Source organism: Orcinus orca, chromosome 3, assembly GCF_937001465.1.
Source record: "Orcinus orca chromosome 3, mOrcOrc1.1, whole genome shotgun sequence".
Taxonomy (NCBI): Eukaryota; Metazoa; Chordata; class Mammalia; order Artiodactyla; family Delphinidae; genus Orcinus; species Orcinus orca.
In genome coordinates, this window is record NC_064561.1 from 45,306,452 (window position 1) to 45,330,969 (window position 24,518).

Consider the following 24,518-nt stretch of genomic DNA (forward strand, 5'->3'; position numbering starts at 1 on the left):
TTGTAGTGCAGATTTCCTTTGCAAGCTTGCTTGGTTGGCCAAAAAGTGCATATGCGTTTTTTCCTGAATATATTCATGAAAAAACGCATACGCACTTTTTGGCCAACTGCATCATTGTGGACGTTCTGCCTCTTTCCCTATGCTTTACATGCTATTCCAGTCTACCTCCTGAAATCAGTTTCCTGCAGTTCTGCGCCGCTTTCAAGTCCTCTTGGCAGCCTTACTTCAATATATTTTTGGACGATAGCTGTCATTTATAACTCTGCAGGTTTGTGAATTACAGTGCCCCTGAGCTACTTTCTTCAACTCGCTTTCTTGTGAGATGGCCGCAACACCGCAGGATTTCTTCAGGCCCTCGTGTGTTTCCAGCACGGCACGCTGAGCCTTTGGTTAATTCCTCTTCCTGGTGGGAAATGAGAGTTAAATTTGCCCGTCCAGATACCTCCAGCTAGTCTCTCTTTGGTTCTTCCTATTCCTGTTCATCTTCCGCAGAAATTGCAAACTGGGCTAAACAGGAGGTTAAAGGCACTGACTCTCCAAGTGGGGAGAGTGTTAGTAAAGCGTCTGGAATGTTGCACCCGAGTACCAGGGGACGAAAACTGAGACACATTTGAACACGTTTCCCAATCACACGGTGGATCATACTCTGGGTTCCACATGCATGTTTTAGCTGAAGGAAGAATCCCTTAAACCTGGAGAGTTGAGACCCATGGAATGGGTACCATGCAATATGACTTCAAAGGGTCTGCATTTGCTCACCGAACCTCACCAACCCTATCACTGCTGCGTTTATGCCGCTGTACACACGCTTGATTCTCTTTTGGAGACATATAAATCCGTAGGTTTTAAGATTCTTACTAGTCAGGTATATTCTTAGGCGTTTAATATGGGGTGTTGAGTCCACTTCGTTGAGCAAGGAGTAGCTCTTGTCTATTACATATTGGCTTATGGAACGGTATCTGTGCTAATTTCAATCTCTGGTTTTATGCAGCACCCCAACTCACCTTTCCCCTTAAGCAAGCATAAGTTGGTTTTCTACATTTGAGACCCTGTTCTGTTTTGTAATTCAGTTCCTGTGTAGCCAAGTTTACATTCCATGTAGTAGTGACATCTTATGATGTTTCTTTTTCTCTGTGACTTATTTCACTTAGAATCATCGTACTTGAATCCACTCATTATGCTGCTACGGGCCTGATGACATAGATTTCATTGCTGAGTGATATTGCATTGTACGTAAGTACCACAACTTCTTTATCCATTTTTCGCTTTCTGTGATATTGAACTTGTACCGTAAATGAGGTTCTTGTAAACAGAGCCGTCCCAAACTTTGGGGTGGCTGTGTCTTTTAGATTTTAATTTCCCTAAGCTATAGGACCATAAGTGGAAGTGCCCTAGGCTCTGTTGCTTTGTTTTTGAGATGTTTCAGGAAACACCATACACTTCTCCAGAGTGTCTGTTGGCAATTTACATCCCGCCCATCAGCATAACAAGGCTCCCAGTTCTCCATGACCTGTCCTGCCTTTCTGGATTTTACACTTTTTTCAGATGGCCCTTTTGACCGGGGGCCAGTGAGACTTCATTGTAGTGCAGATTTCCTTTGTAAGCTTGCTTGTTTGGCCAAAAAGGGCGTATGCGTTTTTTCCTGAATATATTCAGGAAAAAATGCATACGCCCTTTTTCGCCAAGTGCATCATTGTGGACGTTCTGCCTCTTTTCCTATGCTTTACATGCAATTCCAGTCTACCTCCTGAAATCGGTTTCCTGCAATTCTGCCCCGCTTTCTAGTCCTCTTGGCAGCCTTACTTCAATATATTTTTCGACGATAGCTGTCATTTATAACTCTGCAGGTTTGTGAATGACAGTTCCCCTGAGCTCCTTTCTTCAACTCGCTTTCTTGTGAGCTGGCCGCAATACCGCATGATTGCTTCAGGCCCTCGTGTGTTTCCGGCACGGCACGCAGAGCCTTTGGTTAATTCCTCTTCCTGGTGGGAAATGAGAGTTAAATTTGCCCGTCCAGACACCTCCAGCTAGTCTCTCATTGCTTCTCCCTATTGCTGTTCATCTTCCGCAGAAATTGCAAACTGGGCCAAACAGGAGCTTAAAGGCACTGACTCTCCAAGTGGGGAGAGTGTTAGTAAAGCGTCTGGAATGTTGCACCCGAGTACCAGGGGACGAAAACTGAGACACATTTGAACACGTTTCCCGATCACACGGTGGATCATTCTCTGGGTTCCACATGCATGTTTTAGCTGAAGGAAGAATCCCTTAAACCTGGAGAGTTGAGACCCATGGAATGGGTACCATGCAATATGACTTCAAAGGGTCTGCATTTGCTCACCGAACCTGACCAATCCTATCACTACTGCGTTTATGACACTGTACACATGCTTGATTCTCTTTCGGAGACATATAAATCCATAGGTTTTAAGATTCTTACTAGTCAGGTATATTCTTAGGCGTTTAATATGGAGTGTTGAGTCCACTTCGTTGAGCAAGGAGTAGCTCTTGTCTATTACATATTTGGCTTAGGGAACGGTATCTGTGCTAATTTCAATCTCTGGTTTTATGCAGAACCCCAACTCACCTTTCCCCTTAAGCAAGCATAAGTTGGTTTTCTACATTTGAGACCCTGTTCTGTTTTGTAATTCAGTTCCTGTGTAGCCAAGTTTACATTCCGTGTATTAGTGATATCTTATGATGTTTCTTTTTCTGTGTGACTTATTTCACTTAGAATCATCGTAGCTGAATCCACTCATTATGCTGCTACGGGCCTGATGACATAGATTTCATTGCTGAGTGATATTGCATTGTACGTAAGTACCACAACTTCTTTATCCATTTTTCGCTTTCTGTGATATTGAACTTGTACCGTAAATGAGGTTCTTGTAAACAGAGCCGTCCCAAACTTTGGGGTGACTGTGTGTTTTTTATTTTAAATTCCCTAAGCTATAGGACCATAAGTGGAAGTGCCCTAAGCTCTGTTGCTTTGTTTTTTAGATGTTTCAGGAAACACCATACACTTCTCCAGAGTGGCTGTTGGCAATTTACATCCCGCCCATCAGCATAACAAGGCTCCCATTTCTCCATGGCCTGTCCTGCCTTTCTGGATTTTACACTTTTTTCAGATGGCCTTTTGACAAGGGGGCAGTGAGACCTCATTGTAGTGCCGATTTGTTGGAAGCTTGCTTGATTGGCCAAAAAGGACGTATGCGTTTTTTCCTGAATATATTCAGGAAAAAACGCATACGCCCTTTTTGGCCAAGTGCATCATTGTGGACGTTCTGCCTCTTTTCCTATGCTTTTCATGCAATTCCAGTCTACCTCCTGAAATCGGTTTCCTGCAATTCTGCCCCGCTTTCAAGTCCCCTTGGAAGCATTACTTCAATATATTTTTGGACGATAGCTGTCATTTATAACTCTGCAGGTTTGTGAATTACAGTGCCCCTGAGATCCTTTCTTCAACTCGCTTTCTTGTGAGCTGGCCGCAACACCGCAGGATTGCTTCAGGCCCTAGTGTGGTTCCGGCACGGCACGCAGAGCCTTTGGTTAATTCCTCTTCCTGGTGGGAAATGAGAGTTAAATTTGCCCGTCCAGACACCTCCAGCTAGTCTCTCATTGGTTCTCCCTATTGCTGTTCATCTTCCGCAGAAATTGCAAACTGGGCCAAACAGGAGGTTAAAGGCACTGACTCTCCAAGTGGGGAGAGTGTTAGTAAAGCGTCTGGAATGTTGCACCCAAGTACCAGGGGACGAAAACTGAGACACATTTGAACACGTTTCCCGATCATACGGTGGATCATACTCTGGGTTCCACATGCATGTTTTAGCTGAAGGAAGAATCCCTTAAACCTGGAGAGTTGAGACCCATGGAATGGGTACCATGCAATATCACTTCAAAGGGTGTGCATTTGCTCAGTGAACCTCACCAATCCTATCACTGCTGCGTTTATGCCGCTGTACACACGCTTGATTCTTTTTCACAGACATATAAATCCATAGGTTTTAAGATTTTTACTAGTCTGGTATATTCTTAGGCGTTTAATATGGGGTGTTGAGTCCACTTCGTTGAGCAAGGAGTAGCTCTTGTCTATTACATATTTGGCTTATGGAATGGTATCTGTGCTCATTTCAATCTCTGGTTTTATGCAGCACCCCAACTCACCTTTCCCCTTAAGCAAGCATAAGTTGGTTTTCTACATTTGAGACCCTGTTCTGTTTTGTAATTCAGTTCCTGTGTAGCCAAGTTTACATTCTGTGTAGTAGTGATATCTTATGATGTTTCTTTTTCTCTGTGACTTATTTCACTTAGAATCATCGTACCTGAATCCACTCATTATGCTGCTACGGGTCTGATGACACAGATTTCACTGCTGAGTGATATTACATTGTACGTAAGTACCAAAACTTCTTTATCCATTTTTCGCTTTCTGTGATATTTAACATGTACCGTAAACGAGGTTCTTGTAAACAGAGCCGTCCCAAACTTTAGGGTGGCTGTGTCTTTTTGATTTTAATTTCCCTAAGCTATAGGACCATAAGTGGAAGTGCCCTAGGCTCTGTTGCTTTCTTTTTTAGATGTTTCAGGAAACACCATACACTTCTCCAGAGTGGCTGTTGGCAATTTACATCCCGCCCATCAGCATAACAAGGTTCCCCGTTCTCCATGGCCTGTCCTGCCTTTCTGGATTTTACACTTTTTTCAGATGGCCCTTTTGAGCAGGAGGCAGTGAGAATTCATTGTAGTGCAGATTTCCTTTGCAAGCTTGCTTGCTTGGCCAAAAAGGGCGTATGTGTTTTTTCCTGAATATATTCAGGAAAAAGTGCATACGCCCTTTTTGGCCAAGTGCATCACTGTGGACGTTCTGCCTCTTTTCCTATGCTTTACATGCAATTCCAGTCTACCTCCTGAAATCCGTTTCCTCCAATTCTGCCCTGCTTTCAAGTCCTCTTGGCAGCCTTACTTCAATATATTTTTGGACGATAGCTGTCATTTATAACTCTGCAGGTTTGTGAATTACAGTTCCCCTGAGCTCCTTTCTTCAACTCGCTTTCTTGTGAGCTGGCCGCAACACCGCAGGATTGCTTCAGGCCGTATTGTGTTTCCCCCATGGCACGCTCAGCCTTTGGTTAATTCCTCTTCCTGGTTGGAAATGAAAGTTAAATTTACCCGTCCAGACACCTCCAGCTAGTTTCTCATTGGTTCTCCCTCTTCCTGTTCATCTTCCGCAGAAATTGCAAACTGGGCCTAACAGGAGGTTAAAGGCTCTGACTCTCCAAGAGGGGAGAGTGTTAGTAAAGCGTCTGGAATGTTGCACCCGAGTACCAGGGGATGAAAACTGAGACACATTTGAACACGTTTCCCGATCACACGGTGGATCATACTCTGGGTTCCACATGCATGTTTTAGCTGAAGCAAGAATCCCTTAAACCTGGAGAGTTGAGACCCATGGAATGGGTACCATGCAATATGACTTCAAAGGGTCTGCATTTGCTCACCAAACCTCACCAATCCTATCACTGCTGCGTTTATGCCGCTGTACACACGCTTGATTCTCTTTCGGAGAAATATAAATCCATAGGTTTTAAGATTCTTACTAGTCAGGTATATTCTTAGGCGTCTAAAATGGGGTGTTGAGTCCACTTCGCTGAGCAAGCACTAGCTCTTGTCTATTACATATTTGGCTTATGGAACGGTATCTGTGCTAATTTCAGTCTCTGGTTTTATGCAGCACCCCAACTAACCTTTCCCCTTAAGCAAGCATAAGTTGGTTTTCTACATTTGAGACCCTGTTCTGTTTTGTAATTCAGTTCCTGTGTAGCCAAGTTTACATTCCGTTTATTAGTGATATATTATGATGTTCCTTTTTCTGTGTGACTTATTTCACTTAGAATCATCGTACCTGAATCCACTCATTATGCTGCTACGTGCCTGATGACATAGATTTCATTGCTGAGTGATATTGCATTGTACGTACGTACCACAACTTCTTTATCCATTTTTCGCTTTCTGTGATATTGAACTTGTACCGTAAACGAGGTTCTTGTAAACAGAGCCGTCCCAAACTTTGGGGTGACGGTGTGTTTTTGATTTTAATTTCCCTAAGCTATAGGACCATAAGTGGAAGTGCCCTAGGCTCTGTTGCTTTGTTTTTTAGATGTTTCAGGAAACACCATACACTTCTCCAGAGTGGCTGTTGGCAATTTACATCCCGCCCATCAGCATAACAAGGCTCCCAGTTCTCCATGGCTTGTCCTGCCTTTCTGGATTTTACACTTTTTTCAGATGGCCCTTTTGACAGGGGGGCAGTGAGACTTCATTTTAGTGCAGATTTCCTTTGCAAGCTTGCTTGGTTGGCCAAAAAGGGCGTATGCGTTTTTTCCTGAATATATTCAGGAAAAAACGCATACGCCCTTGTTGGCCAAGTGCATCATTGTGGACGTTCTGTCTCTTTTCCTATGCTTTACATGCAATTCCTGTATACCTCCTGAAATCGTTTTCCTGCAATTCTGCCCCGCTTTCAAGTCCTCTTGGCAGCCTTACTTCAATATATTTTTGGATGATAGCTGTCATTTATAACTCTGCAGGTTTGTGAATTACAGTGCCCCTGATCTCCTTTCTTCCACTCGCTTTCTTGTGAGCTGCCCGCAACACCGCAGGATTGCTTCAGGCCCTAGTGTGGTTCCGGCATGGCCCGCTGAGCCTTTGGATAATTCCTCTTCCTGGTGGGAAATGAGAGTTAACTTTGCCCATCCAGACACCTCCAGCTAGTCTCTCATTGGTTCTCCCTATTCCTGTTCATTTTCTGCAGAAATTGCAAACTGGGCCAAACAGGATGTTAAAGGCTCTGACTCTCCAAGAGGGGAGAGTGTTAGTAAAGCGTCTGGAATGTTGCACCCGAGTACCAGGGGACAAAAACTGAGACACATTTGAACACGTTTCCCGATCACACGGTGGATCATACTCTGGGTTCCACATGCATGTTTTACCTGAAGGAAGAATCCCTTAAACCTGGAGAGTTGAGACCCATGGAATGGGTACCATGCAATATCACTTCAAAGGGTCTGCATTTGCTCACCGAACCTCACCAATCCTATCACTGCTGCCTTTATGCCGCTGTACACATGATTGATTCTCTTTCGGAGACATATAAATCCATAGGTTTTAAGATTCTTACTAGTCAGGTATATTCTTAGGCGTTTAATATGGGGTGTTGAGTCCACTTCGCTGAGCAATGAGTAGCTCTTGTCTATTACATATTTGGCTTATGGAACGGTATCTGTGCTAATTTCAATCTCTGGTTTTATGCAGCACCCCAACTCACCTTTCCCCTTAAGCAAGCATAAGTTGGTTTTCTACATTTGAGACCCTGTTCTGTTTTGTAATTCAGTTCCTGTGTAGCCAAGTTTACAGTCCATGTATTAGTGATATCTTAGGATGTTTCTTTTTCTCTGTGAGTTATTTGACTTAGAATCATCGTACCTGAATCCACTCATTATGCTGCTACGTGCCTGATGACATAGATTTCATTGCTGAGTGATATTGCATTGTACGTACGTACCACAACTTCTTTATCCATTTTTCGCTTTCTGTGATATTGAACTTGTACCGTAAACGAGGTTCTTGTAAACAGAGCCGTCCCAAACTTTGGGGTGATGGTGTGTTTTTGATTTTAATTTCCCTAAGCTATAGGACCATAAGTGGAAGTGCCCTAGGCTCTGTTGCTTTGTTTTTTAGATGTTTCAGGAAACACCATACACTTCTCCAGAGTGGCTGTTGGCAATTTACATCCCGCCCATCAGCATAACAAGGCTCCCAGTTCTCCATGGCTTGTCCTGCCTTTCTGGATTTTACACTTTTTTCAGATGGCCCTTTTGACAGGGGGGCAGTGAGACTTCATTTTAGTGCAGATTTCCTTTGCAAGCTTGCTTGGTTGGCCAAAAAGTGCGTATGCGTTTTTTCCTGAATATATTCAGGAAAAAACACATACACACTTTTTGACCAAGTGCATCTTTGTGGACCTTCTGCCTCTTTTCCTATGCTTTACATGTAATTCCAGTCTACCTCCTGAAATCATTTTCCTGCAATTCTGCCCCGCTTTCAAGGCCTCTTGGCAGCCTTACTTCAATATATTTTTGGATGATAGCTGTCATTTATAACTCTGCAGGTTTGTGAATTACAGTGCCCTTGAGCTCCTTTCTTCAACTCACTTTCCTGTGAACTGGCCGCAACACCGCAGGATTGCTTCAGGCCCTAGTGTGGTTCCGGCATGGCACGCTGAGCCTTTGGATAATTCCTCTTCCTGGTGGGAAATGAGAGTTAAATTTGCCCATCCAGACACCTCCAGCTAGTCTCTCATTGGTTCTCCCTATTCCTGTTCATTTTCCGCAGAAATTGCAAACTGGGCCAAACAGGAGCTTAAAGGCACTGACTCTCCAAGTGGGGAGAGTGTTAGTAAAGCGTCTGGAATGTTGCACCCGAGTACCAGGGATCGAAAACTGAGACACATTTGAACACGTTTCCCGATCACACGGTGGATCATACTCTGGGTTCCACATGCATGTTTTAGCTGAAGGAAGAATCCCTTAAACCTGGAGAGTTGAGACCCATGGAATGGGTACCATGCAATATGACTTCAAAGGGTGTGCATTTGCTCAGTGAACCTCACCAATCCTATCACTGCTGCGTTTATGCCGCTGTACACACGCTTGATTCTTTTTCACAGACATATAAATCCATAGGTTTTAAGATTTTTACTAGTCTGGTATATTCTTAGGCGTTTAATATGGGGTGTTGAGTCCACTTCGTTGAGCAAGGAGTAGCTCTTGTCTATTACATATTTGGCTTATGGAATGGTATCTGTGCTCATTTCAATCTCTGGTTTTATGCAGCACCCCAACTCACCTTTCCCCTTAAGCAAGCATAAGTTGGTTTTCTACATTTGAGACCCTGTTCTGTTTTGTAATTCAGTTCCTGTGTAGCCAAGTTTACATTCTGTGTAGTAGTGATATCTTATGATGTTTCTTTTTCTCTGTGACTTATTTCACTTAGAATCATCGTACCTGAATCCACTCATTATGCTGCTACGGGTCTGATGACACAGATTTCACTGCTGAGTGATATTACATTGTACGTAAGTACCAAAACTTCTTTATCCATTTTTCGCTTTCTGTGATATTTAACATGTACCGTAAACGAGGTTCTTGTAAACAGAGCCGTCCCAAACTTTAGGGTGGCTGTGTCTTTTTGATTTTAATTTCCCTAAGCTATAGGACCATAAGTGGAAGTGCCCTAGGCTCTGTTGCTTTCTTTTTTAGATGTTTCAGGAAACACCATACACTTCTCCAGAGTGGCTGTTGGCAATTTACATCCCGCCCATCAGCATAACAAGGTTCCCCGTTCTCCATGGCCTGTCCTGCCTTTCTGGATTTTACACTTTTTTCAGATGGCCCTTTTGAGCAGGAGGCAGTGAGAATTCATTGTAGTGCAGATTTCCTTTGCAAGCTTGCTTGCTTGGCCAAAAAGGGCGTATGTGTTTTTTCCTGAATATATTCAGGAAAAAGTGCATACGCCCTTTTTGGCCAAGTGCATCACTGTGGACGTTCTGCCTCTTTTCCTATGCTTTACATGCAATTCCAGTCTACCTCCTGAAATCCGTTTCCTCCAATTCTGCCCTGCTTTCAAGTCCTCTTGGCAGCCTTACTTCAATATATTTTTGGACGATAGCTGTCATTTATAACTCTGCAGGTTTGTGAATTACAGTTCCCCTGAGCTCCTTTCTTCAACTCGCTTTCTTGTGAGCTGGCCGCAACACCGCAGGATTGCTTCAGGCCGTATTGTGTTTCCCCCATGGCACGCTCAGCCTTTGGTTAATTCCTCTTCCTGGTTGGAAATGAAAGTTAAATTTACCCGTCCAGACACCTCCAGCTAGTTTCTCATTGGTTCTCCCTCTTCCTGTTCATCTTCCGCAGAAATTGCAAACTGGGCCTAACAGGAGGTTAAAGGCTCTGACTCTCCAAGAGGGGAGAGTGTTAGTAAAGCGTCTGGAATGTTGCACCCGAGTACCAGGGGATGAAAACTGAGACACATTTGAACACGTTTCCCGATCACACGGTGGATCATACTCTGGGTTCCACATGCATGTTTTAGCTGAAGCAAGAATCCCTTAAACCTGGAGAGTTGAGACCCATGGAATGGGTACCATGCAATATGACTTCAAAGGGTCTGCATTTGCTCACCAAACCTCACCAATCCTATCACTGCTGCGTTTATGCCGCTGTACACACGCTTGATTCTCTTTCGGAGAAATATAAATCCATAGGTTTTAAGATTCTTACTAGTCAGGTATATTCTTAGGCGTCTAAAATGGGGTGTTGAGTCCACTTCGCTGAGCAAGCACTAGCTCTTGTCTATTACATATTTGGCTTATGGAACGGTATCTGTGCTAATTTCAGTCTCTGGTTTTATGCAGCACCCCAACTAACCTTTCCCCTTAAGCAAGCATAAGTTGGTTTTCTACATTTGAGACCCTGTTCTGTTTTGTAATTCAGTTCCTGTGTAGCCAAGTTTACATTCCGTTTATTAGTGATATATTATGATGTTCCTTTTTCTGTGTGACTTATTTCACTTAGAATCATCGTACCTGAATCCACTCATTATGCTGCTACGTGCCTGATGACATAGATTTCATTGCTGAGTGATATTGCATTGTACGTACGTACCACAACTTCTTTATCCATTTTTCGCTTTCTGTGATATTGAACTTGTACCGTAAACGAGGTTCTTGTAAACAGAGCCGTCCCAAACTTTGGGGTGACGGTGTGTTTTTGATTTTAATTTCCCTAAGCTATAGGACCATAAGTGGAAGTGCCCTAGGCTCTGTTGCTTTGTTTTTTAGATGTTTCAGGAAACACCATACACTTCTCCAGAGTGGCTGTTGGCAATTTACATCCCGCCCATCAGCATAACAAGGCTCCCAGTTCTCCATGGCTTGTCCTGCCTTTCTGGATTTTACACTTTTTTCAGATGGCCCTTTTGACAGGGGGGCAGTGAGACTTCATTTTAGTGCAGATTTCCTTTGCAAGCTTGCTTGGTTGGCCAAAAAGGGCGTATGCGTTTTTTCCTGAATATATTCAGGAAAAAACGCATACGCCCTTGTTGGCCAAGTGCATCATTGTGGACGTTCTGTCTCTTTTCCTATGCTTTACATGCAATTCCTGTATACCTCCTGAAATCGTTTTCCTGCAATTCTGCCCCGCTTTCAAGTCCTCTTGGCAGCCTTACTTCAATATATTTTTGGATGATAGCTGTCATTTATAACTCTGCAGGTTTGTGAATTACAGTGCCCCTGATCTCCTTTCTTCCACTCGCTTTCTTGTGAGCTGCCCGCAACACCGCAGGATTGCTTCAGGCCCTAGTGTGGTTCCGGCATGGCCCGCTGAGCCTTTGGATAATTCCTCTTCCTGGTGGGAAATGAGAGTTAACTTTGCCCATCCAGACACCTCCAGCTAGTCTCTCATTGGTTCTCCCTATTCCTGTTCATTTTCTGCAGAAATTGCAAACTGGGCCAAACAGGATGTTAAAGGCTCTGACTCTCCAAGAGGGGAGAGTGTTAGTAAAGCGTCTGGAATGTTGCACCCGAGTACCAGGGGACAAAAACTGAGACACATTTGAACACGTTTCCCGATCACACGGTGGATCATACTCTGGGTTCCACATGCATGTTTTACCTGAAGGAAGAATCCCTTAAACCTGGAGAGTTGAGACCCATGGAATGGGTACCATGCAATATCACTTCAAAGGGTCTGCATTTGCTCACCGAACCTCACCAATCCTATCACTGCTGCCTTTATGCCGCTGTACACATGATTGATTCTCTTTCGGAGACATATAAATCCATAGGTTTTAAGATTCTTACTAGTCAGGTATATTCTTAGGCGTTTAATATGGGGTGTTGAGTCCACTTCGCTGAGCAAGGAGTAGCTCTTGTCTATTACATATTTGGCTTATGGAACGGTATCTGTGCTAATTTCAATCTCTGGTTTTATGCAGCACCCCAACTCACCTTTCCCCTTAAGCAAGCATAAGTTGGTTTTCTACATTTGAGACCCTGTTCTGTTTTGTAATTCAGTTCCTGTGTAGCCAAGTTTACAGTCCATGTATTAGTGATATCTTAGGATGTTTCTTTTTCTCTGTGAGTTATTTGACTTAGAATCATCGTACCTGAATCCACTCATTATGCTGCTACGTGCCTGATGACATAGATTTCATTGCTGAGTGATATTGCATTGTACGTACGTACCACAACTTCTTTATCCATTTTTCGCTTTCTGTGATATTGAACTTGTACCGTAAACGAGGTTCTTGTAAACAGAGCCGTCCCAAACTTTGGGGTGATGGTGTGTTTTTGATTTTAATTTCCCTAAGCTATAGGACCATAAGTGGAAGTGCCCTAGGCTCTGTTGCTTTGTTTTTTAGATGTTTCAGGAAACACCATACACTTCTCCAGAGTGGCTGTTGGCAATTTACATCCCGCCCATCAGCATAACAAGGCTCCCAGTTCTCCATGGCTTGTCCTGCCTTTCTGGATTTTACACTTTTTTCAGATGGCCCTTTTGACAGGGGGGCAGTGAGACTTCATTTTAGTGCAGATTTCCTTTGCAAGCTTGCTTGGTTGGCCAAAAAGTGCGTATGCGTTTTTTCCTGAATATATTCAGGAAAAAACACATACACACTTTTTGACCAAGTGCATCTTTGTGGACCTTCTGCCTCTTTTCCTATGCTTTACATGTAATTCCAGTCTACCTCCTGAAATCATTTTCCTGCAATTCTGCCCCGCTTTCAAGGCCTCTTGGCAGCCTTACTTCAATATATTTTTGGATGATAGCTGTCATTTATAACTCTGCAGGTTTGTGAATTACAGTGCCCTTGAGCTCCTTTCTTCAACTCGCTTTCCTGTGAACTGGCCGCAACACCGCAGGATTGCTTCAGGCCCTAGTGTGGTTCCGGCATGGCACGCTGAGCCTTTGGATAATTCCTCTTCCTGGTGGGAAATGAGAGTTAAATTTGCCCATCCAGACACCTCCAGCTAGTCTCTCATTGGTTCTCCCTATTCCTGTTCATTTTCCGCAGAAATTGCAAACTGGGCCAAACAGGAGCTTAAAGGCACTGACTCTCCAAGTGGGGAGAGTGTTAGTAAAGCGTCTGGAATGTTGCACCCGAGTACCAGGGATCGAAAACTGAGACACATTTGAACACGTTTCCCGATCACACGGTGGATCATACTCTGGGTTCCACATGCATGTTTTAGCTGAAGGAAGAATCCCTTAAACCTGGAGAGTTGAGACCCATGGAATGGGTACCATGCAATATGACTTCAAAGGGTGTGCATTTGCTCAGTGAACCTCACCAATCCTATCACTGCTGCGTTTATGCCGCTGTACACACGCTTGATTCTTTTTCACAGACATATAAATCCATAGGTTTTAAGATTTTTACTAGTCTGGTATATTCTTAGGCGTTTAATATGGGGTGTTGAGTCCACTTCGTTGAGCAAGGAGTAGCTCTTGTCTATTACATATTTGGCTTATGGAATGGTATCTGTGCTCATTTCAATCTCTGGTTTTATGCAGCACCCCAACTCACCTTTCCCCTTAAGCAAGCATAAGTTGGTTTTCTACATTTGAGACCCTGTTCTGTTTTGTAATTCAGTTCCTGTGTAGCCAAGTTTACATTCTGTGTAGTAGTGATATCTTATGATGTTTCTTTTTCTCTGTGACTTATTTCACTTAGAATCATCGTACCTGAATCCACTCATTATGCTGCTACGGGTCTGATGACACAGATTTCACTGCTGAGTGATATTACATTGTACGTAAGTACCAAAACTTCTTTATCCATTTTTCGCTTTCTGTGATATTTAACATGTACCGTAAACGAGGTTCTTGTAAACAGAGCCGTCCCAAACTTTAGGGTGGCTGTGTCTTTTTGATTTTAATTTCCCTAAGCTATAGGACCATAAGTGGAAGTGCCCTAGGCTCTGTTGCTTTCTTTTTTAGATGTTTCAGGAAACACCATACACTTCTCCAGAGTGGCTGTTGGCAATTTACATCCCGCCCATCAGCATAACAAGGTTCCCCGTTCTCCATGGCCTGTCCTGCCTTTCTGGATTTTACACTTTTTTCAGATGGCCCTTTTGAGCAGGAGGCAGTGAGAATTCATTGTAGTGCAGATTTCCTTTGCAAGCTTGCTTGCTTGGCCAAAAAGGGCGTATGTGTTTTTTCCTGAATATATTCAGGAAAAAGTGCATACGCCCTTTTTGGCCAAGTGCATCACTGTGGACGTTCTGCCTCTTTTCCTATGCTTTACATGCAATTCCAGTCTACCTCCTGAAATCCGTTTCCTCCAATTCTGCCCTGCTTTCAAGTCCTCTTGGCAGCCTTACTTCAATATATTTTTGGACGATAGCTGTCATTTATAACTCTGCAGGTTTGTGAATTACAGTTCCCCTGAGCTCCTTTCTTCAACTCGCTTTCTTGTGAGCTGGCCGCAACACCGCAGGATTGCTTCAGGCCGTATTGTGTTTCCCCCATGGCACGCTCAGCCTTTGGTTAATTCCTCTTCCTGGTGGGAAATGAAAGTTAAATTTACCCGTCCAGACACCTCCAGCTAGTTTCTCATTGGTTCTCCCTCTTCCTGTTCATCTTCCGCAGAAATTGCAAACTGGGCCTAACAGGAGGTTAAAGGCTCTGACTCTCCAAGAGGGGAGAGTGTTAGTAAAGCGTCTGGAATGTTGCACCCGAGTACCAGGGGATGAAAACTGAGACACATTTGAACACGTTTCCCGATCACACGGTGGATCATACTCTGGGTTCCACATGCATGTTTTAGCTGAAGCAAGAATCCCTTAAACCTGGAGAGTTGAGACCCATGGAATGGGTACCATGCAATATGACTTCAAAGGGTCTGCATTTGCTCACCAAACCTCACCAATCCTATCACTGCTGCGTTTATGCCGCTGTACACACGCTTGATTCTCTTTCGGAGAAATATAAATCCATAGGTTTTAAGATTCTTACTAGTCAGGTATATTCTTAGGCGTCTAAAATGGGGTGTTGAGTCCACTTCGCTGAGCAAGCACTAGCTCTTGTCTATTACATATTTGGCTTATGGAACGGTATCTGTGCTAATTTCAGTCTCTGGTTTTATGCAGCACCCCAACTAACCTTTCCCCTTAAGCAAGCATAAGTTGGTTTTCTACATTTGAGACCCTGTTCTGTTTTGTAATTCAGTTCCTGTGTAGCCAAGTTTACATTCCGTTTATTAGTGATATATTATGATGTTCCTTTTTCTGTGTGACTTATTTCACTTAGAATCATCGTACCTGAATCCACTCATTATGCTGCTACGTGCCTGATGACATAGATTTCATTGCTGAGTGATATTGCATTGTACGTACGTACCACAACTTCTTTATCCATTTTTCGCTTTCTGTGATATTGAACTTGTACCGTAAACGAGGTTCTTGTAAACAGAGCCGTCCCAAACTTTGGGGTGACGGTGTGTTTTTGATTTTAATTTCCCTAAGCTATAGGACCATAAGTGGAAGTGCCCTAGGCTCTGTTGCTTTGTTTTTTAGATGTTTCAGGAAACACCATACACTTCTCCAGAGTGGCTGTTGGCAATTTACATCCCGCCCATCAGCATAACAAGGCTCCCAGTTCTCCATGGCTTGTCCTGCCTTTCTGGATTTTACACTTTTTTCAGATGGCCCTTTTGACAGGGGGGCAGTGAGACTTCATTTTAGTGCAGATTTCCTTTGCAAGCTTGCTTGGTTGGCCAAAAAGGGCGTATGCGTTTTTTCCTGAATATATTCAGGAAAAAACGCATACGCCCTTGTTGGCCAAGTGCATCATTGTGGACGTTCTGTCTCTTTTCCTATGCTTTACATGCAATTCCTGTATACCTCCTGAAATCGTTTTCCTGCAATTCTGCCCCGCTTTCAAGTCCTCTTGGCAGCCTTACTTCAATATATTTTTGGATGATAGCTGTCATTTATAACTCTGCAGGTTTGTGAATTACAGTGCCCCTGATCTCCTTTCTTCCACTCGCTTTCTTGTGAGCTGCCCGCAACACCGCAGGATTGCTTCAGGCCCTAGTGTGGTTCCGGCATGGCCCGCTGAGCCTTTGGATAATTCCTCTTCCTGGTGGGAAATGAGAGTTAACTTTGCACATCCAGACACCTCCAGCTAGTCTCTCATTGGTTCTCCCTATTCCTGTTCATTTTCTGCAGAAATTGCAAACTGGGCCAAACAGGATGTTAAAGGCTCTGACTCTCCAAGAGGGGAGAGTGTTAGTAAAGCGTCTGGAATGTTGCACCCGAGTACCAGGGGACAAAAACTGAGACACATTTGAACACGTTTCCCGATCACACGGTGGATCATACTCTGGGTTCCACATGCATGTTTTACCTGAAGGAAGAATCCCTTAAACCTGGAGAGTTGAGACCCATGGAATGGGTACCATGCAATATCACTTCAAAGGGTCTGCATTTGCTCACCGAACCTCACCAATCCTATCACTGCTGCCTTTATGCCGCTGTACACATGATTGATTCTCTTTCGGAGACATATAAATCCATAGGTTTTAAGATTCTTACTAGTCAGGTATATTCTTAGGCGTTTAATATGGGGTGTTGAGTCCACTTCGCTGAGCAAGGAGTAGCTCTTGTCTATTACATATTTGGCTTATGGAACGGTATCTGTGCTAATTTCAATCTCTGGTTTTATGCAGCACCCCAACTCACCTTTCCCCTTAAGCAAGCATAAGTTGGTTTTCTACATTTGAGACCCTGTTCTGTTTTGTAATTCAGTTCCTGTGTAGCCAAGTTTACAGTCCATGTATTAGTGATATCTTAGGATGTTTCTTTTTCTCTGTGAGTTATTTGACTTAGAATCATCGTACCTGAATCCACTCATTATGCTGCTACGTGCCTGATGACATAGATTTCATTGCTGAGTGATATTGCATTGTACGTACGTACCACAACTTCTTTATCCATTTTTCGCTTTCTGTGATATTGAACTTGTACCGTAAACGAGGTTCTTGTAAACAGAGCCGTCCCAAACTTTGGGGTGATGGTGTGTTTTTGATTTTAATTTCCCTAAGCTATAGGACCATAAGTGGAAGTGCCCTAGGCTCTGTTGCTTTGTTTTTTAGATGTTTCAGGAAACACCATACACTTCTCCAGAGTGGCTGTTGGCAATTTACATCCCGCCCATCAGCATAACAAGGCTCCCAGTTCTCCATGGCTTGTCCTGCCTTTCTGGATTTTACACTTTTTTCAGATGGCCCTTTTGACAGGGGGGCAGTGAGACTTCATTTTAGTGCAGATTTCCTTTGCAAGCTTGCTTGGTTGGCCAAAAAGTGCGTATGCGTTTTTTCCTGAATATATTCAGGAAAAAACACATACACACTTTTTGACCAAGTGCATCTTTGTGGACCTTCTGCCTCTTTTCCTATGCTTTACATGTAATTCCAGTCTACCTCCTGAAATCATTTTCCTGCAATTCTGCCCCGCTTTCAAGTCCTCTTGGCAGCCTTACTTCAATATATTTTTGGATGATAGCTGTCATTTATAACTCTGCAGGTTTGTGAATTACAGTGCCCCTGAGCTCCTTTCTTCAACTCGCTTTCCTGTGAACTGGCCGCAACACCGCAGGATTGCTTCAGGCCCTAGTGTGGTTCCGGCATGGCACGCTGAGCCTTTGGATAATTCCTCTTCCTGGTGGGAAATGAGAGTTAAATTTGCCCATCCAGACACCTCCAGCTAGTCTCTCATTGGTTCTCCCTATTCCTGTTCATTTTCCGCAGAAATTGCAAACTGGGCCAAACAGGAGCTTAAAGGCACTGACTCTCCAAGTGGGGAGAGTGTTAGTAAAGCGTCTGGAATGTTGCACCCGAGTACCAGGGATCGAAAACTGAGACACATTTGAACACGTTTCCCGATCACACGGTGGATCATACTCTGGGTTCCACATGCATGTTTTAGCTGAAGGAAGAATCCCTTAAACCTGGAGAGTTGAGACCCATGGAATGGGTACCATGCAATATGACTTCAAAGGGTGTGCATTTGCTCAGTGAACCTCACCAATCCTATCACTGCTGCGTTTATGCCGCTGTACACACGCTTGATTCTTTTTCACAGACATATAAATCCATAGGTTTTAAGATTTTTACTAGTCTGGTATATTCTTAGGCGTTTAATATGGGGTGTTGAGTCCACTTCGTTGAGCAAGGAGTAGCTCTTGTCTATTACATATTTGGCTTATGGAATGGTATCTGTGCTCATTTCAATCTCTGGTTTTATGCAGCACCCCAACTCACCTTTCCCCTTAAGCAAGCATAAGTTGGTTTTCTACATTTGAGACCCTGTTCTGTTTTGTAATTCAGTTCCTGTGTAGCCAAGTTTACATTCTGTGTAGTAGTGATATCTTATGATGTTTCTTTTTCTCTGTGACTTATTTCACTTAGAATCATCGTACCTGAATCCACTCATTATGCTGCTACGGGTCTGATGACACAGATTTCACTGCTGAGTGATATTACATTGTACGTAAGTACCAAAACTTCTTTATCCATTTTTCGCTTTCTGTGATATTTAACATGTACCGTAAACGAGGTTCTTGTAAACAGAGCCGTCCCAAACTTTAGGGTGGCTGTGTCTTTTTGATTTTAATTTCCCTAAGCTATAGGACCATAAGTGGAAGTGCCCTAGGCTCTGTTGCTTTCTTTTTTAGATGTTTCAGGAAACACCATACACTTCTCCAGAGTGGCTGTTGGCAATTTACATCCCGCCCATCAGCATAACAAGGTTCCCCGTTCTCCATGGCCTGTCCTGCCTTTCTGGATTTTACACTTTTTTCAGATGGCCCTTTTGAGCAGGAGGCAGTGAGAATTCATTGTAGTGCAGATTTCCTTTGCAAGCTTGCTTGCTTGGCCAAAAAGGGCGTATGTGTTTTTTCCTGAATATATTCAGGAAAAAGTGCATACGCCCTTTTTGGCCAAGTGCATCACTGTGGACGTTCTGCCTCTTTTCCTATGCTTTACATGCAATTCCAGTCTACCTCCTGAAATCCGTTTCCTCCAATTCTGCCCTGCTTTCAAGTCCTCTTGGCAGCCTTACTTCAATATATTTTTGGACGATAGCTGTCATTTATAACTCTGCAGGTTTGTGAATTACAGTTCCCCTGAGCTCCTTTCTTCAACTCGCTTTCTTGTGAGCTGGCCGCAACACCGCAGGATTGCTTCAGGCCGTATTGTGTTTCCCCCATGGCACGCTCAGCCTTTGGTTAATTCCTCTTCCTGGTGGGAAATGAAAGTTAAATTTACCCGTCCAGACACCTCCAGCTAGTTTCTCATTGGTTCTCCCTCTTCCTGTTCATCTTCCGCAGAAATTGCAAACTGGGCCTAACAGGAGGTTAAAGGCTCTGACTCTCCAAGAGGGGAGAGTGTTAGTAAAGCGTCTGGAATGTTGCACCCGAGTACCAGGGGACAAAAACTGAGACACATTTGAACACGTTTCCCGATCACACGGTGGATCATACTCTGGGTTCCACATGCATGTTTTACCTGAAGGAAGAATCCCTTAAACCTGGAGAGTTGAGACCCATGGAATGGGTACCATGCAATATCACTTCAAAGGGTCTGTATTTGCTCACCGAACCTCACCAATCCTATCACTGCTGCCTTTATGCCGCTGTACACACGCTTGATTCTCTTTCGGAGACATATAAATCCATAGGTTTTAAGATTCTTACTAGTCAGGTATATTCTTAGGCGTTTAATATGGGGTGTTGAGTCCACTTCGCTGAGCAAGGAGTAGCTCTTGTCTATTACATATTTGGCTTATGGAACGGTATCTGTGCTCATTTCAATCTCTGGTTTTATGCAGCACCCCAACTCACCTTTCCCCTTAAGCAAGCATAAGTTGGTTTTCTACATTTGAGACCCTGTTCTGTTTTGTAATTCAGTTCCTGTGTAGCCAAGTTTACAGTCCATGTATTAGTGATATCTTAGGATGTTTCTTTTTCTCTGTGACTTATTTGACTTAGAATCATCGTACCTGAATCCACTCATTATGCTGCTACGTGCCTGATGACATAGATTTCATTGCTGAGTGATATTGCATTGTACGTACGTACCACAACTTCTTTATCCATTTTTCGCTTTCTGTGATATTGAACTTGTACCGTAAACGAGGTTCTTGTAAACAGAGCCGTCCCAAATTTTGGGGTGACGGTGTGTTTTTGATTTTAATTTCCCTAAGCTATAGGACCATAAGTGGAAGTGCCCTAGGCTCTGTTGCTTTGTTTTTTAGATGTTTCAGGAAACACCATACACTTCTCCAGAGTGGCTGTTGGCAATTTACATCCCGCCCATCAGCATAACAAGGCTCCCAGTTCTCCATGGCTTGTCCTGCCTTTCTGGATTTTACACTTTTTTCAGATGGCCCTTTTGACAGGGGGGCAGTGAGACTTCATTTTAGTGCAGATTTCCTTTGCAAGCTTGCTTGGTTGGCCAAAAAGTGCGTATGCGTTTTTTACTGAATATATTCAGGAAAAAACACATACACACTTTTTGACCAAGTGCATCATTGTGGACCTTCTGCCTCTTTTCCTATGCTTTACATGTAATTCCAGTCTACCTCCTGAAATCATTTTCCTGCAATTCTGCCCCGCTTTCAAGTCCTCTTGGCAGCCTTACTTCAATATATTTTTGGATGATAGCTGTCATTTATAACTCTGCAGGTTTGTGAATTACAGTGCCCCTGAGCTCCTTTCTTCAACTCGCTTTCCTGTGAGCTGGCCGCAACACCGCAGGATTGCTTCAGGCCCTAGTGTGGTTTCGGCATGGCACGCTGAGCCTTTGGATAATTCCTCTTCCTGGTGGGAAATGAGAGTTAAATTTGCCCATCCAGACACCTCCAGCTAGTCTCTCATTGGTTCTCCCTATTCCTGTTCATTTTCCGCAGAAATTGCAAACTGGGCCAAACAGGAGCTTAAAGGCACTGACTCTCCAAGTGGGGAGAGTGTTAGTAAAGCGTCTGGAATGTTGCACCCGAGTACCAGGGATCGAAAACTGAGACACATTTGAACACGTTTCCCGATCACACGGTGGATCATACTCTGGGTTCCACATGCATGTTTTAGCTGAAGCAAAAATCCCTTAAACCTGGAGATTTGAGACCCATGGAATGGGAACCATGCAATATGACTTCAAAGGGTGTGCATTTGCTCAGTGAACCTCACCAATCCTATCACTGCTGCGTTTATGCCGCTGTACACACGCTTGATTCTTTTTCACAGACATATAAATCCATAGGTTTTAAGATTTTTACTAGTCTGGTATATTCTTAGGCGTTTAATATGGGGTGTTGAGTCCACTTCGTTGAGCAAGGAGTAGCTCTTGTCTATTACATATTTGGCTTATGGAACGGTATCTGTGCTCATTTCAATCTCTGGTTTTATGCAGCACCCCAGCTCACCTTTCCCCTTAAGCAAGCATAAGTTGGTTTTCTACATTTGAGACCCTGTTCTGTTTTGTAATTCAGTTCCTGTGTAGCCAAGTTTACATTCTGTGTAGTAGTGATATCTTATGATGTTTCTTTTTCTCTGTGACTTATTTCACTTAGAATCATTGTACCTGAATCCACTCATTATGCTGCTACGGGTCTGATGACACAGATTTCACTGCTGAGTGATATTACATTGTACGTAAGTACCAAAACTTCTTTATCCATTTTTCGCTTTCTGTGATATTTAACATGTACCGTAAACGAGGTTCTTGTAAACAGAGCCGTCCCAAACTTTAGGGTGGCTGTGTCTTTTTGATTTTAATTTCCCTAAGCTATAGGACCATAAGTGGAAGTGCCCTAGGCTCTGTTGCTTTCTTTTTTAGATGTTTCAGGAAACACCATACACTTCTCCAGAGTGGCTGTTGGCAATTTACATCCCGCCCATCAGCATAACAAGGTTCCCCATTCTCCATGGCCTGTCCTGCCTTTCTGGATTTTACACTTTTTTCAGATGGCCCTTTTGAGCAGGAGGCAGTGAGAATTCATTGTAGTGCAGATTTCCTTTGCAAGCTTGCTTGCTTGGCCAAAAAGGGCGTATGTGTTTTTTCCTGAATATATTCAGGAAAAAGTGCATACGCCCTTTTTGGCCAAGTGCATCACTGTGGACGTTCTGCCTCTTTTCCTATGCTTTACATGCAATTCCAGTCTACCTCCTGAAATCCGTTTCCTCCAATTCTGCCCTGCTTTCAAGTCCTCTTGGCAGCCTTACTTCAATATATTTTTGGACGATAGCTGTCATTTATAACTCTGCAGGTTTGTGAATTACAGTTCCCCTGAGCTCCTTTCTTCAACTCGCTTTCTTGTGAGCTGGCCGCAACACCGCAGGATTGCTTCAGGCCGTATTGTGTTTCCCCCATGGCACGCTCAGCCTTTGGTTAATTCCTCTTCCTGGTGGGAAACGAAAGTTAAATTTACCCGTCCAGACACCTCCAGCTAGTTTCTCATTGGTTCTCCCTCTTCCTGTTCATCTTCCGCAGAAATTGCAAACTGGGCCTAACAGGAGGTTAAAGGCTCTGACTCTCCAAGAGGGGAGAGTGTTAGTAAAGCGTCTGGAATGTTGCACCCGAGTACCAGGGGATGAAAACTGAGACACATTTGAACACGTTTCCCGATCACACGGTGGATCATACTCTGGGTTCCACATGCATGTTTTAGCTGAAGCAAGAATCCCTTAAACCTGGAGAGTTGAGACCCATGGAATGGGTACCATGCAATATGACTTCAAAGGGTCTGCATTTGCTCACCAAACCTCACCAATCCTATCACTGCTGCGTTTATGCCGCTGTACACACGCTTGATTCTCTTTCGGAGAAATATAAATCCATAGGTTTTAAGATTCTTACTAGTCAGGTATATTCTTAGGCGTCTAAAATGGGGTGTTGAGTCCACTTCGCTGAGCAAGGACTAGCTCTTGTCTATTACATATTTGGCTTATGGAACGGTATCTGTGCTAATTTCAATCTCTGGTTTTATGCAGCACCCCAACTAACCTTTCCCCTTAAGCAAGCATAAGTTGGTTTTCTACATTTGAGACCCTGTTCTGTTTTGTAATTCAGTTCCTGTGTAGCCAAGTTTACATTCCGTTTATTAGTGATATCTTATGATGTTCCTTTTTCTGTGTGACTTATTTCACTTAGAATCATCGTACCTGAATCCACTCATTATGCTGCTACTGGCCTGATGACATAGATTTCATTGCTGAGTGATATTGCATTGTACATACGTACCACAACTTCTTTATCCATTTTTCGCTTTCTGTGATATTGAACTTGTACCGTAAACGAGGTTCTTGTAAACAGAGCCGTCCCAAACATTGGGGTGACGGTGTGTTTTTGATTTTAATTTCCCTAAGCTATAGGACCATAAGTGGAAGTGCCCTAGGCTCTGTTGCTTTGTTTTTTAGATGTTTCAGGAAACACCATACACTTCTCCAGAGTGGCTGTTGGCAATTTACATCCCGCCCATCAGCATAACAAGCCTCCCATTTCTCCATGGCCTGTCCTGCCTTTCTGGATTTTACACTTTTTTCAGATGGCCTTTTGACAAGGGGGCAGTGAGACCTCATTGTAGTGCCGATTTCTTGGAAGCTTGCTTGATTGGCCAAAAAGGACGTATGCGTTTTTTCCTGAATATATTCAGGAAAAAACGCATACGCCCTTTTTGGCCAAGTGCATCATTGTGGACGTTCTGCCTCTTTTCCTATGCTTTTCATGCAATTCCAGTCTACCTCCTGAAATCGGTTTCCTGCAATTCTGCCCCGCTTTCAAGTCCCCTTGGAAGCATTACTTCAATATATTTTTGGACGATAGCTGTCATTTATAACTCTGCAGGTTTGTGAATTACCGTGCCCCTGAGCTCCTTTCTTCAACTCGCTTTCCTGTGAGCTGGCCGCAACACCGCAGGATTGCTTCAGGCCCTAGTGTGGTTCCGGCATGGCACGCTGAGCCTTTGGATAATTCCTCTTCCTGGTGGGAAATGAGAGTTAAATTTGCCCATCCAGACACCTCCAGCTAGTCTCTCATTGGTTCTCCCTATTCCTGTTCATTTTCCGCAGAAATTGCAAACTGGGCCAAACAGGAGCTTAAAGGCACTGACTCTCCAAGTGGGGAGAGTGTTAGTAAAGCGTCTGGAATGTTGCACCCGAGTACCAGGGATTGAAAACTGAGACACATTTGAACACGTTTCCCGATCACACGGTGGATCATACTCTGGGTTCCACATGCATGTTTTAGCTGAAGCAAAAATCCCTTAAACCTGGAGATTTGAGACCCATGGAATGGGTACCATGCAATATGACTTCAAAGGGTGTGCATTTGCTCAGTGAACCTCACTAATCCTATCACTGCTGCGTTTATGCCGCTGTACACACGCTTGATTCTTTTTCACA